This window comes from Salmo trutta, chromosome 6 (genome assembly GCF_901001165.1).
Source record: "Salmo trutta chromosome 6, fSalTru1.1, whole genome shotgun sequence".
NCBI lineage: Eukaryota > Metazoa > Chordata > Actinopteri > Salmoniformes > Salmonidae > Salmo > Salmo trutta.
The window spans coordinates 48,484,253-48,498,653 of record NC_042962.1 but is presented as its reverse complement, the minus strand read 5'-3'; the positions used below and the strand labels follow the sequence as shown (position 1 = coordinate 48,498,653).

Genomic DNA, 14,401 nt, shown 5'->3' with positions numbered 1-14,401 from the left:
TCAGAGCAAAAACCAAGCCATGAGGTCGAAGAAACCGTCCGTAGAGATCCAAGACAGGATTTTATCGAGGCAAAGATCGGGGGAAGGGGACCAAAACATTTCTGCAGCATTGAAGGTCCCCAAGAACACAGTGGCCTCCATCCTTTTTAAATGGAAAAACATTAGAACCACTAAGGCTCTTCCTAGAGCTGGCCGCCCGGGCAAACAGCAATCAGGGGAGAAGGGTCTTGGTCAGGGAGGTGACCAAGAACCAGATGGTCACTCTGTCAGAGCTGCAGAGTTCCCCTGTGGAGATGGGAGAAGGACACCCATCTCTGCAGCACTCCACCAATCAGGCCTTTGTGGTAGAGTGGCCAGACGGAACCACTCCTCAGTAAAAGGCACATGACATCCCGCTTGGAGTTTGCCAAAAGGCACCTGTCACATCTGGAGGAAACCTGGCACCATCCCTACGGTGAAGCATGGTGGTGGTAGCATCGTGTTGTCTGGATGTTTTTCAGCGGCAGAGGCTGTGAGACTAGTCAGGATCGAGGTAATGCTTGGAATGTTTTGTCCTGTGAAATGCATTTAACAACGCCCACGTTATTTTCTACTCCCGTCTCATGTCCTGCTCTTATTTTGGTTGTATAGTAATACAGTGTGCTATTCAAAACTCCCCAAGTACAGGTGTGCCAAGCTTGTAGCATCATACCCAAGAAGACTCAAGGCTGTAATTGCTACCAAAGGTGCTTCAACAAAGTACTGAATAAAGGGTCTGAATACTTATGTAAATGTCATATTTCAGTATTACATTTTTTATAAATTTATCATTATGGGGTCTTGATTGAGGGAAAAAAAGATTTAATCAATTTTAGAATAAGGCTGTAACGTAACAAAATGTGTAAAAAGTCAAGGGGTCTGAATACTTTCCGAATGCATTGTAAAACAGATCAATTAAACACGGACACCAATTATTTATTTTTTTAACAGTATTTGTACACCTGCCTTTGAAATTATGGTATATTTCACTCCCAAATGTATGGGCTGGGAATAAGCCCTCATCTAGCCCAACACATATGAAGATAATGGTCTTGGTGGCACAGTTTGACATGGGATGATGGATTACAGGAATTTGTCTTGGCACTTTACTGTCAACTTTGATTAAGGTGTAGTCGGTGCTTGATGTGGGCTGGAGCTGTCTTGAGCGCCTTACCAGCACCTACAATTTTGGCATACCGGCTTCTCTATAATCACCAGCCCAGATTCACACACTGAGGCAAAACAGCTTGATCAAAGCGGAATGAAGGCGAGATCTGCATTAAAAAACTTATTCAGGATTGGTGGGTCCCCTGCGGGATGGTTGAGCTAACGTAGGCTAATGCGATTAGCATGAGGTTGTAAGTTAACCCACCAATCCTGAAGAAGTTAACTTCTTCAGGAAGTTAACCCACCAAGTTAAACAGCAACGGACAGTGGGTATTTCATTTCTTGATTCCGCTTTGTTCAAGTTTATTTGCCGCTAGTCTGTGAATCTGTGCTGGACAGTAGGCTGTTCGAGATAGCGCAGACTGAAAATGTGCCAGCCGGAATTCGTATGATTCGCTGTTCCAAGTTGTCAAATTAGGGTTTGTATGGTCATGAAAAGTCATAGAAATTTGTTTTATAATTTTTGTTAATGTAATTCATAAAGGCACACTTTCAAATACTATGAACATAAAAATTATTAACACAAAAATCTACATATCAACCATCATCGGAATGACCCTTCAGTGCGTGTCTGTAGGTGCTGTCTGTGCCGGTGGAGGCTGCTGAGGGGTGGACGGCTCATAATAATGTCTGGAACAGAGTAAATGGAATGGCATCAAACCATGTGTTTCATGTACTTGATACCTTTCCACTGATTCCTCTCCAATCATTACCACGAGCCCGCCCTCCCCAATTAAGGAGCCACCAACCTCCTGTGGTGTGTGCCAGTGTGAGTGGGCCGTTGCCCGAGGCGAGAGAGCACGACATTTCAGCAGCAGGTATAAAATAATGACAAACAGACTAACTAGATAGCCAATTCAAAACAAAACTGGAAGCAGATATATCACTAGTTAACTATGGCTAACTAACTATTAATGTTGTTGTCGCCTTTCCACCAGCACTGTAGATAACCGAAATAAATCTGCAACGTTGGGAAACTGGGATTCCCAGGTAATTGCGCCAATGTTACAAATATTCTAAGAATGGCCTAATTGACAAATAACTTGCTGAAACAATATTTGAGCCTTATATACATGTCTAGATACCTTGCTATGAAGTAGCCTACCTCATCCATTGATCCCTGATTTATTGAATGAGGGAATTACTTCATAAAGACAAAAGAATTTGCTTGTGGGCCTAATGTTGCAATATTTTATATCAAGGGTGGCGACCATCCTCCAGGATAGCTACTGGGTGTGCAGGCTTTTGTTCCAGCCCTGATCTAACCACATTGTAGCTTAAACATCAGCTGCTCAACAGGACACTTCAGGGCTGGATCAAAAGCCAAGCCTGCACACCTGGGAGCTCTCCAGATGTAGGGTTGACCACATGTTGACAACATGTGACTAACAGTGCAGTACTACTTTGTTGGGGGTTAAGTGCCTAAATCAAGGCCACAATGGCAGATGGTAGGCCTGTATGGGATCAGACCCACAGCCTTCCTTGTCAATAATAATAATAATAATGGTCATGAAAATTTGGTTGAGTCATTGAGAAGTCATGGAAAAGCTGTATGAACCCGTAACAGTGAATAATCAGAGGTCTCTATAGTATAATGTAATTTGTGAATTTCGGTGAACACAGTCTAATGGACTTGGAAAAAGACAGCTCCTGCTCTTATTTCATCCCAAGTCAAGCACTGGGTGTAGTATTACTTCATAGTCAGCCATATTGTTGGTTGTGTTGTTTTCTAAATGATCCAAAGTCAAAACTAAGATTAACAACATAGGGAAACATTGCCAACACATTGAGTGCTGTCAACTGAAGTATGTCCCATTTTGCAATAATCTACAAATTGCAAGATTACAGTGGCCAAAGCCAGAAATAACTTCATCAACATCTGGTCCTCTCCTCTCCTGCCCTGCCCTCTCCGTGGGCAATCCCAGACACAGCGCTAAACTGCACCCAGGTCCAACAGCAGGGTGGAGTCCAGGGTGGATTTCCATGGATCTCCTTCCATTTCAGACAGTGGAACCTTGCTGAGGAACCATGGTATAATGCCTGGACATACAGTGGAAACTGTGAGTCCAGCCATTCCACTGTTTGCGTGTGGGTTTGTGTGCGTGTTACAAATGACAGAGTTTGTTCTGAAAACTGAGAGTCATTATCTGTGGTAATTAGTTTGGTTAACAGCTGCTTCGTTCTCCACAAACAGATTTGAGCATCATCTCTGGATTAGTTAATTTGCCTTGCTCCAGTGCTCCAGCCTACAGTACAGTATGATGAGTCCCAGCTGCTCTCAATGCTAACTTTCTTAGAGGAGTGAAGTGCACTGTATCGTCACCAGGCCTGGGTCTTCGTGCCTCAAGCGAGAGTGCAACATGTTCCAATGAACAGCTGACAATTACATCTCCATGTGAAGGGAAAATACACACATTTTCAGCTTGTTAAAATGGAATTCTTTACTGGGAACGTTTTAGAAGTATAATTTGATTCATTCAAGTGCACAGTAGAGGTAACAATATACAGCAGCCCTGTGGATGCTGGTTGATAATGTTGATTGATAGTAGGTTGCAGAATGTATGTAACTACCGCTATGCCATCCCAAGTTGTCCGGAGTGAGCGGGACCAATGACCATCCAATGACTATCTAGTGTAAAATACTAGGCAAACATTGATTGATTGAAAACACTTTCAACTTGGCCATTTGACCTAAAATCAGCTGATGTTAATCTACTTATGCACTCTCATGACATGTTTGTAAAAATCATTATCTTGGGTGTGTGTGTGTGTGTGTGTGTGTGTGTGTGTCTCTCTCTCTCTCTCTCTCTCTGTGTGTGCAATATTACCATAAATCTCACGCTGAATCTCTATATATCTGATGGTGAATTTATGGAATGTTGTTTCAGTATAGCAGTCTCAGTCTGCCATAAGCAATTTCTGTAACTGAACTCACGAAAACACATTTCTTGCCCAGACTGACACTTGATATGCAGCGTAGCCATCTTGCCAGGGAGTTGTGAAAACAAAAATAGGGTAAGTTGTGTTTCGATGATAAACAGCTATGGCAACCACAAAAGACAATTGAAGGCAGGAATAAATGAAATAATGAAAATAATGATTTGTCCAAAAGTCAATTAAAAAGTCAGTTGTCATAATTTGTGGTAGCCACAGGACCAAAACAGCAGAGAAGATGAGCCTCACGCTTCAACGCTCTTAGTTGGTGCAGAAAGTGGCCCACTATGCTGTTTACTTTCTGCATCTATGTCATGTCACTGAGTCTACCTTCAATGGGATACTTTGAGATTCTGTCAATGAGGCCCTTTATCTTCTTCCCCAGAGTTAGATGAACTCGTAGATACCATTTTGTTTTTGCTAGCATGCTAGTAGATAACCATAGACTTCCAGTCATTGTGCTAACGCTAGCTACCATTGGCTCGCGAAACTACCTCTAACTTTGTTCATACTGGGCACAGAGACATAAAAATGGTATCCACAAGTTCATCTGACTCTGGGGAAGTAGATAAAGGGCCTCATTGCAAAATATCTCTTTATCTCTTTTACCCTAATTTCAATGTTTGCAACCCTGGTTGAAATGAAGTAAACAATACTGGTTGATTACTTTATTCAAATCCAATGTATTTTCCACGTTGATTCCACGTCACAACACTGGACAAATTAAGTTTAAACAATGTTGATTCAACAAGTGTGTGCCGAGTGGGACATTTGTGTTAACATATACACTTTTGTAGTTGATGACACACATTGCAAGTAACACACAGTGGAAAAATAAATAAATTGAATACATTCAAAAAACAACTACAAATCTAAAGTGTTGAAACTCTCTGTAAACCTTGTTCTGAGAGCTGGCTTTAGTCACTGAACAAAAAATGTGCCAGAGATGTGTTTAAGTTTTCATGTGGCTCTGAAAGCCTTCAATTCCCTTAATTCCTTCAAAGCGTGATTGTTACTATTCGTCTGAGAGCACAAGGCTTCTTCTTAATGCCTCCTAAGAGCCAAAACGGCATTGTTCAGAGACCCACTTGGCCAAATAAGAATATATATTTATATACAAAATGAGAGGTTATGAAATATGCATCAACAAAAGTGGATGCTGCGGTTTCCCCTTTTATTTGAAGATGCCTCGACATGATCTCCTTGGGGAGAAATACATGCATCCGATAGAGACGATACAGAAAGGCTCTTTGTGCTCTTTGTGGGGTTCAGAGAACACAATCTGTCTATGTTCTCTTCGGAAATACCCAGATGAGAATAGCTCATCGGTGGTGGACTATCCATGAGCAGTGATTGAAGTAGGGTGGTTACCTTTGAATGACAAGACTTTCAAAGATATTTCAGCAACACCAAATGATGTGAAATCATCAGATTGTAGGCCTTTGCTCAGATCTTGCAGTAGAATGACAGTCCCTCTTCAAATGATTCACACCATTGTCAATTCTCAATTTCCCAAAATGATCCGGCTCAACTCAATGTGCTGTCCAATCATAAGAAATGTGCCATGTAAAACAGCCGCTGGTATGTGCTGACATATTCACAGGAAATTACTAAACTTGATACTCTCATTTCCATACCTGAGGTCTGTTGTGTTCCTAAAATCTATAGAGGCCTGTGAAAACACTTTATAAAACAAATCCCTATCCCGATGAAACAATGAAACATAGAATTCATGTTTTTTGTGCTTCTCCAGGGAGATTAACAATGTCTCGGCATGAACTGTACTCTATGTGAACACGTATTGTGCAGTACGGGATGAAATCAATGAAAGAAATACAAGACACATGTTTGCTAAATGTGACGGAGTATGAGAGGATGACAGACATTCTCAAACACGGCAAGGAGATTTCTTTTTAAAGATGTCCTGCTACCTTCTCAACAGTTGCTGTTATAGGAAACTGAAAGCATAATATAATCAGGGAATAGTTCTCATTGTGTCTCTCTCTTTTCCCCCTCTCTCTTCCCTCTGTCTCTCATTTATTTATCTCTGTATGTCACACCCTGATCTGTTTCACCCGTCATGTGCTTGTCTCCACCCCCCTCCAGGTGTCGCCCATTTTCCCCATTATCCCATGTGCATTTATATCTGTGTTTTATGTTTGTCTGTTGCCAGTTCATCTTGTCTCGTTAAGCCTACCAGCGTGGTTTTTCCCGTACTCCTGTTTCACTCTAGCCCTTGTTTTTCTAGTTTTTCCGGTTTTGACCACTCTGCCTGCGCTGAGCCTGCCTGCCGTTCTGTAGCTGTCTGACACTGCCCTGGATTACTGACCTCTGCTTGCCCTGACCCTGAGCCTGCCTGCCGTTCTGTACCTTACTGACTGTTCCCTGGATTACAGACCTCTGCCTGCCCTTGTCCTGTCTTTTGCCTCCTCCCTGTTTGGTCAATAAACATCTGTGATTCGAACTGTCTGCATCTGGGTCTTATCCTGAGTCATGAGGATATCTCCCCACTCTCTCTCCACCTCCCTCTCGCACTCTCAGCAGAGAAACAACTGCACATTCTATTTATTCTATCTAGCATTAGTCTCTCATGGAAAGGTCCTGGTTGCCCATCAGCATGACCTTAGTCCCAGGACATTGTCTGTCTGAGACGGTTTGCCGACCAATGACCTTTCAAAGGTTAGAAACCATGAGCCAGTGGACTACAGATTAGCCTACAGTTGTTAAATAAATGTTCCCTCTGGAATCATCACCACTAAACACTGATATAAGACCACTGGGACTACTGGCTATTATTAAATATATCCGTGTTGTTGTGACATGTGTAGAAGCATTATCTCAGGTATGACGTTTATCCATAGTACGACAGTGGACAATGTGGGATGCAGTAGTGGTCCGCCTATTAGCTACAGATGTAGGATCTTAATTTGAGCCAGTTTGCTACAGCAGGAAAAAAATCCTTCAGAAACAGAAATTGTGGATTATAAATTATGGAAATATTTGTAGGGGTTGATACATTTTTTGTAAGAGAAAATCAAGTCTGCAATTTCCAATGGGAAATTACAAACTTCAGAAGCCTTTTTAAAAGGCAGGTAGCTTAGTGGTTAGAGTGTTGGGCCAGTAACATTGTTCACACCCTTTTAAGCTTTAGCCACACCCATCTCATTTTGCTATCGGAGCGCACACTTGATGCTCTGGCCGATGATTTGTTTACCTATGGATAACATGCAAACAGCCTAACCATCTCTACTGGCAACAATTTCATTACGCTTTTTTGCAGTCGTTTACTGACACCGGCCACATTCAACGGGTGTTGTACACACGTAATGTTAGCTAACGAGCCAGCCAGCTATTGCTAGCTAGTTAAACAACAATGAACAAAGTGCCAACAATACCACAGTGCTGGGACCTAACCAACCAGGTTCAATGTTAGCTAGCTTTCTGCAAAAAACACATTTTGATAAAAATATATTTTTTACGTTCAAATGGCTCTCCTGTGAAGTTGTGACTTGCGACATACGCCTACTTTCCTGAACCGGGTCACAAATACACTACATGTTTTAAATGTCCTGAGTTGCAGGAAAGTTCACCTGCAACAGGATGATCAAATTATGATCCCACATCTGTACATGTGTGTCAGTAATCTGATGGACAGTCCTCCAACAGTCTAACACTCCAATCAGAGGTATAATAAAATAGTGTTGCAGAGCATGTAGTAATGGTCCAAGCACATGCAGGGTGTGTTACAGTACAGTTACTACCAGGCTTGATGTGTAGCAGTGGTGTCACGGATAGCTCTGTGGTTGTGTGTGGCACACATGGGCCGATAAAGACATCGAATTAGAAATTACACAAATCCTGTCCAGGGATGGAAAAGGAAGAACAGCTCATCTCTTTAATGCACCATTGCCCTTAACCACACAATTGTTTCCTGGTGTGTGTGTTCAAGTGGGTGTGTGTGTGTCCAAAATTTGAGATCCAAGTGTTATCCATTATTCCCAAAAAGTTGCACCTGTCAAATGTTGCAATTCTCAGTTCAATCTGTGTCCTTTGCCATAATCGTCCCATAAATTAATTAGTATGATGGAAATATACAGTCATAACCTAGTTTTCACTAATGCCTGTAGCTACATACTTATTATATATGTTATCCCCAGGGTGGACTATTATCATGTTGCTCATGTGAAGGTCACACAGCAAGGTCATGTTAATTAGACACCAAACAGAAGAAAAATGGATGGAAACAGGGACAGTCTACCTGAATGTGTCCAAAAAGTAACGTTTGTTTTCATGAATAAGACCCAGTACTCTCTACATCCATACACACGTCTGATGGTTTCTCTTCTCCAGATCATTGCACTCACTAGCTAATTAACCCCAATATGCAGTGAAGTGGCACATGGGAGACGGAGGCCATCTGCAATCTATTCAGTGAAAAAATGATTCTGAGAAATCCAACTGTGTGGTGAGCTGTCCTGGAAGAGATACTGTATCACTATGACAGCATTTCAGAGTCCAAGACATTAGTGTTTACACTCAATCTCTTGCATACAAATTCCCTTTGCTCAGAGCTTAAACTTTAAGAGTTTGTGAACTTGTGAAGGAGATATTTACTTCATACTTAGCAAATAAAAATTACAGAGGCGGATTTGAGTAAAACAAAAAAAAGCTAATCGTTTTGGGCTTGGGGGAGTACTGAGCTAGCTTAACTGTGGAGGAACAAAGTGCAAAAGGAATCACTCATTAATTGTGTTGGTTTTGTTCTTGGCCTTCTGGAACAGGCAGTGAATGTAATTAAAATTAGCATGCCCCCCAAAGAAGCAAATAGCGAGAAATCGCTTGTAGAACACAGTGAGCGAGTGGGGACTCCAAACTGAATCCAAGTGAAACTATACTCTGAGGACGCTTCAGGGTCCTGGAGGGTCCTCTGAATGTGTAGATAAAATGTTAATATATACTTCTGCCTGGAACAACACAGTAAAGTTCAGAGCACAATCTGCAGCCATTGTGATGTACGTACCGCCGCCTTATGAGAGTCACTGCCGTGCTAATTGGTTTAGTTCACTTCCTTTACGTGACACCACATTTGCCACATTTCCCTCCAGAGGTACTGTAGGCTTTTTATTTTGTATTTTTTTAGTTAGCCTTTATTTAAATAGGCAAGTCAGTTAAGAACAAATTCTTATTTATTATGACGGTCTCCCCCGGCCAAACCCTAACCCGGCTTGATGGAGGCTATATGGCTAACACATCCACCCCCCCCCCCCCAGTCTCCTGCCCTCCGAATCCCTCAGGGGCTGACAAAAATGAATAATTTTTCCAGGTCACTTCCCATGGTTGCTCCTTGCCTCGCAGCTGACTTGGCCTACTCTAATTACAAAGTCGACCAGGGGTTAAGGGAATGGAAGGTTGCTGAGAGTTGCAGTGGTGTGAGGCGGTAAGTGGTCGTGGCATGCTTCTTCCCCATCCTCGCCCACACTGAAGCCCGGAGGCATTGCCTGGTGGGCTAGGAGGCTCGGAGGAGAAGCAGTCCTACATATGACAGAAGCTCCAGAAGTACTGGAGAGCCTGTAGCAAGGCATGCTGTACTGACTAAATGGGCAGAGGCTGACAGAGTTTCCGTCTTGGCACACAGAGCTTCCGTCTTGGCACATGGCTTTGTTGGGATGTACTGTACAGTATCTCACTGCACAGTTCATGGCCACTGACATGGGTGACTGGCTGTTGGTTAGCATTGTTCTATGGTCTTGAGATGTATGTTGTATAAAGGCATTGGTGTCTCCTCAATTCTCTCTCAATATTCCGCTAAATTGCTAAGTATCTTTCCATTTAACTTGCACTACCGTAGTTAACGATCACACTAGCAGTTTCCTGGCTACTGCTTCATAACTCTACCAATCTAGCAATCATTTCAGTGACAGACACAATACTCATGAAGAAATTTGACCTATTCTTTCCAAGCCAACAAAAATAATACAGCAAATGATTCACAAATGGATGGAATAGAATGTATGTAGTATAAGGGAAAACATTGTCTGAATTATTTCAAATCCCATTCTATTGGTGCCCAGTTAATACAGATAGACCCTTAGGGACAGTGGATGGAGTTGTGTATTGTCCTATACAAGCCATCTCCATCTTTGTTTCTGACCCATATTACATAAGAGCCTCTGGGATTGAGGAGGATGGAGGGGAGGATGGTGAAGATGGTCCACAGTTATGAAGGCTTGTGTTGCTCCACATGCAGAAATCGTGTTATGTATACTGTGACACAAAGCATTAATGTCATGATCAGGCAGTCTTTGTTCAATGGGTTGTAGGTAACAGCACTGCCAGTGGACACTTTTCCCCTTCCATTCCTCTGACACAGACTTGACCCTGAGATTTGTGCTGGAGAGTTCATGCTTCACCCCACCACTGACCTGTACCAAAGCAAGCTGTATTACAGTGAACCTGTCACATCCACTTGTATACAAACTACTGCAATTCACTAGAGGGATGCTATTCTCTCTTTAGAGTTTAGACCTGGCTCTGTTGCTTTTGCTCTGGCTCTTTACTGGGTGGCCCTGGGTTTTGTGTTTTTGGCACCACTATGTATTACTGAAGTAGCTCTGAGTGACCATCATTCCTCTGCCCAGGAGATGACTGCTGCACGGTGTCCATGTTAGGACAGCCTCAGTCTCAGCAGGACTTCTTCTACTTCTGCTGTAATACAGATAAGAACAGCATGTTGTTGATACTAGCTTTAAAAGGCTTTGCAGATAAGGATTGATGACCTAAATGTCCCTTTTCCCCTGCCTACCACTCTGAGATTAGCGACCCTAGTATATGTGTACTATCTTGTCGTTTGCTGTTACTTAATTTAAGATCTTCATGAGCAGTTACTTCATTTAGGATTCCACTTTCACTGTTTAATGCCAGCAAATCCATAGGTGGTGAAACTCCATTCCCCCAGTTTAACCATAATTGATCTATAGGTAGTGAACCTCCATTCCCCCCAGTTTAACCATAACTGATCTATAGGGGGTGAACCTCCATTGCCCCCAGTTTAACCATAACTGATCTATAGGTGGTGAACCTCCATTCCCCCCAGTTTAACCATAACTGATCTATAGGTGGTGAACCTCCATTCCCCCAGTTTAACCATAACTGATCTATAGGTGGTGAACCTCCATTCCCCCCAGTTTAACCATAACTGATCTATAGGTGGTGAACCTCCATTCCCCCCGTTTAACCATAACTGATCTATAGGTGGTGAACCTCCATTCCCCCCAGTTTAACCATAACTGATCTATAGGTGGTGAACCTCCATTCCCCCCAGTTTAACCATAACTGATCTATAGGTGGTGAACCTCCATTCCCCCCAGTTTAACCATAACTGATCTATAGGTGGTGAACCTCCATTGCCCCCAGTTTAACCATAACTGATCTATAGGTGGTGAACCTCCATTCCCCCCAGTTTAACCATAACTGATCTATAGGTGGTGAACCTCCATTCCCTCAGTTTAACCATAACTGATCTATAGGTGGTGAACCTCCATTCCCCCCAGTTTAACCATAACTGATCTATAGGTGGTGAACCTCCATTCCCCCCAGTTTAACCATAACTGATCTATAGGTGGTGAACCTCCATTCCCCCAGTTTAACCATAACTGATCTATAGGTGGTGAACCTCCATTCCCCCCAGTTTAACCATAACTGATCTATAGGTGGTGAACCTCCATTCCCCCCAGTTTAACCATAACTGATCTATAGGTGGTGAACCTCCATTCCCCCAGTTTAACCATAACTGATCTATAGGTGGTGAACCTCCATTCCCCCCAGTTTAACCATAACTGATCTTGGTTTTGTCTCTTTGAAGAGCTTTTGTCCAGCTATATTCAATTATCTCTTTTCTCTAACCAGAGCTTGCTTATGCTGCATGTTTAGCATTAGAGCAATACAATCGCTGTCCCGATGGTAAACTTAGTGAGTTGTCTTTGTCTAGCTAGCCACTAGAGTACTTCTCAACCGATCCAGCTATCAGATTCCATGTTGCATCCCTACTGTCTAAAACCTATTATGAAAACAACAGTTCTACATTGGGTGGGCCTATTCTGTTAGCTTTGTTGGGATAAGATTAAACCAATTGCAATCTAACTGAACACATTGTTGAATTATCTCTCATGTGTCTGCACGTGTGGGTGGAGGGATACTAGCGAAATCAGTTACACGTCCTGCCTAGCCTTTAGGGAAATTGGGCTGTCTAGTTGCAGCTTGCCTATGCTCCTGATCTTGTAAGAGGTTTGCACTGCTGGCACCGCTATGGGTAATTCAAATCCCCAGCCTGTGTCATCAGGGGGTACAAAATATTATTGCTTTTCCCAGATGTCTAAAGCGGTCGTTTTGGATCTCACTCCAGAACTACAGGACATTAATTTGAAGCTCTGGTGGATAATATTAAACCCCCATTGTCAACCAAACTGCAGGCATGCTGGGGCGGAGCGCGCCTCATACTCGTAATTCAAAAATCCTGCAATCTGCTGCAAAAATATTTTGGCCTAGATATACCCAGAGCCAACAGCATGTTTTCCAAGTCAATGGGTGATGCTCAGAGAGCTTGATTATCATCAGGAACAAGAAGGGAGACTGCTGTGTGTTTGAATGGAAAGAAAACCCCAGCTGATCCCTCTGCCTTCAAGGACTGTCTGGATACCTCATGATATACACACTTCAAGTTGAAGGAGTACTTCATATTTAGGTATAGTCAAGTTTACACTTTACAAAAAACATATATTATAAGAAGGTTTACCTGTTCATTATAACAGTTCACAGTTAAGAGTAGTTTTATAAATAGGTTTATAAGAAGTACATGAAAAATGTTCAGAGTTAACAAGGGATTTAAAAGGGATCAAGCCCATGTAGGAAAGCTGGATGCACTGTCTCCTCCATGTCTATGAGAAAGAGTGATAGAGATAGCGGGACAAACCGTTGGCGCCAAGTCTGCTAAGTGTCAACACAATCAGTAGCATCTCCCCCCTGAGGTTTCCCGCTCTTTTGTGTCCCAGTCTGAAGTCAACGAATGGGACAGTGGGAAGAGGGAAGGTGGGGGGGGGAGTGGTGGAGGAGCAGGCAGCTCAACGCTCAACGTTCCGCGTAATGGGAAGAGAGGTTCAAACCACATGATAAAGCACTCAAAGCACTGGTCTCTCCAGCCTTCTTCACGCTCTCCTGAGCAACTCGACAAGTACGAGTCAGGGGAAAGGGGGAAGGACAAGGAGAGGAGGGGGGAGAACAACAGAGAGAAAGAGTCACTGTGGAGGCTTGATCACTCATGTTGTGTTTTGAGTGCCTGTTGGATACGTGGTTCCATCTCTCTCTCTCTCTCTCTCTGTCGTGCCGTGCTTCACTGCTTTCCCAGGTTGGTCATCCTATGCTTGTCTGTTCTCGGTTGGAGGATTACGAAAGAGTCTTGAATGTAAGTACTTCTTCATTTGTTCAGGGTCATCCTTGTGGGCTATTGGAGTTTGTTTAGTTAGTGGAAGATGCTGATGCACTAAGCTTGGTCACACATGGGGAGTTGTTTTTTCGGGGGCTCCATGAGCTTGGGCACGTGTACGTTGTTGTTATTCTGTCTGTGGCTTCCACTTTTCGGGTCTGACTTGGACTGGGATAGACTTCTGGAGCACGGCATTGAGATTTACTTCAAATTGATTCAGATTCAGTAAGTCAAAGTAAATAAAAGTACAAATACTTTGAGGTAACTATATGCAAATGTATGTCCAAAAACTACTTTGAAATTGACTGATTGGACTGTATATACTGGACACCACAAATACCATAGATTCAATAATACATAAACCTGTTACATTGCTGATTCATTTTGCAGTACAGTTATTGAGAATATTATGACACGTTCATTTCAATGGGAAATTGGATGTCCTACTACGGTGGCTGAAACAGGAGGCAGTTGCTTTGCATGTTGAAACAAAGATCAAAATGATGTTAGCTTCATGCAGAGGACATTTTTCAGATTCTTATTGGGACCATAATTCCAGTCTTGACTGACTGACATCCAATATAATGTCCCAAGTCTTTGTTTCATTGGAATAAGGCTTTAGCCTATTTGTATTCTCACAGGCAGCAGCCAGAAGGACTCTGAAAAGGGAAAATACTCTTGGAGCAATCATATATTGTGCCTTTTTCAAGGGATTTGTCTTTGGAGGTTTGCGTAAATATCACTTTAATGACATGCTCACAGCTGAATTGTATAACAATCTAATACAAGAATGTACACTGTACA

At 42.6% G+C, this 14,401-nt stretch overlaps 1 protein-coding gene across 1 annotated transcript in view; it reads left to right on the top strand.

Annotated features, from left to right (window-relative positions):
• Nucleotides 1-13,466: 13,466 nt before the first annotated feature.
• Nucleotides 13,467-14,401, top strand: part of LOC115196084 (E3 ubiquitin-protein ligase Midline-1) — a 53,339-nt gene continuing 52,404 nt past the window's right edge. Inside the window, exon 1 of the mRNA XM_029756614.1 lies at nt 13,467-13,576. The gene's annotated coding sequence lies outside the window, so the exon portion shown is untranslated. The remainder of the gene's footprint in view (nt 13,577-14,401) is intronic.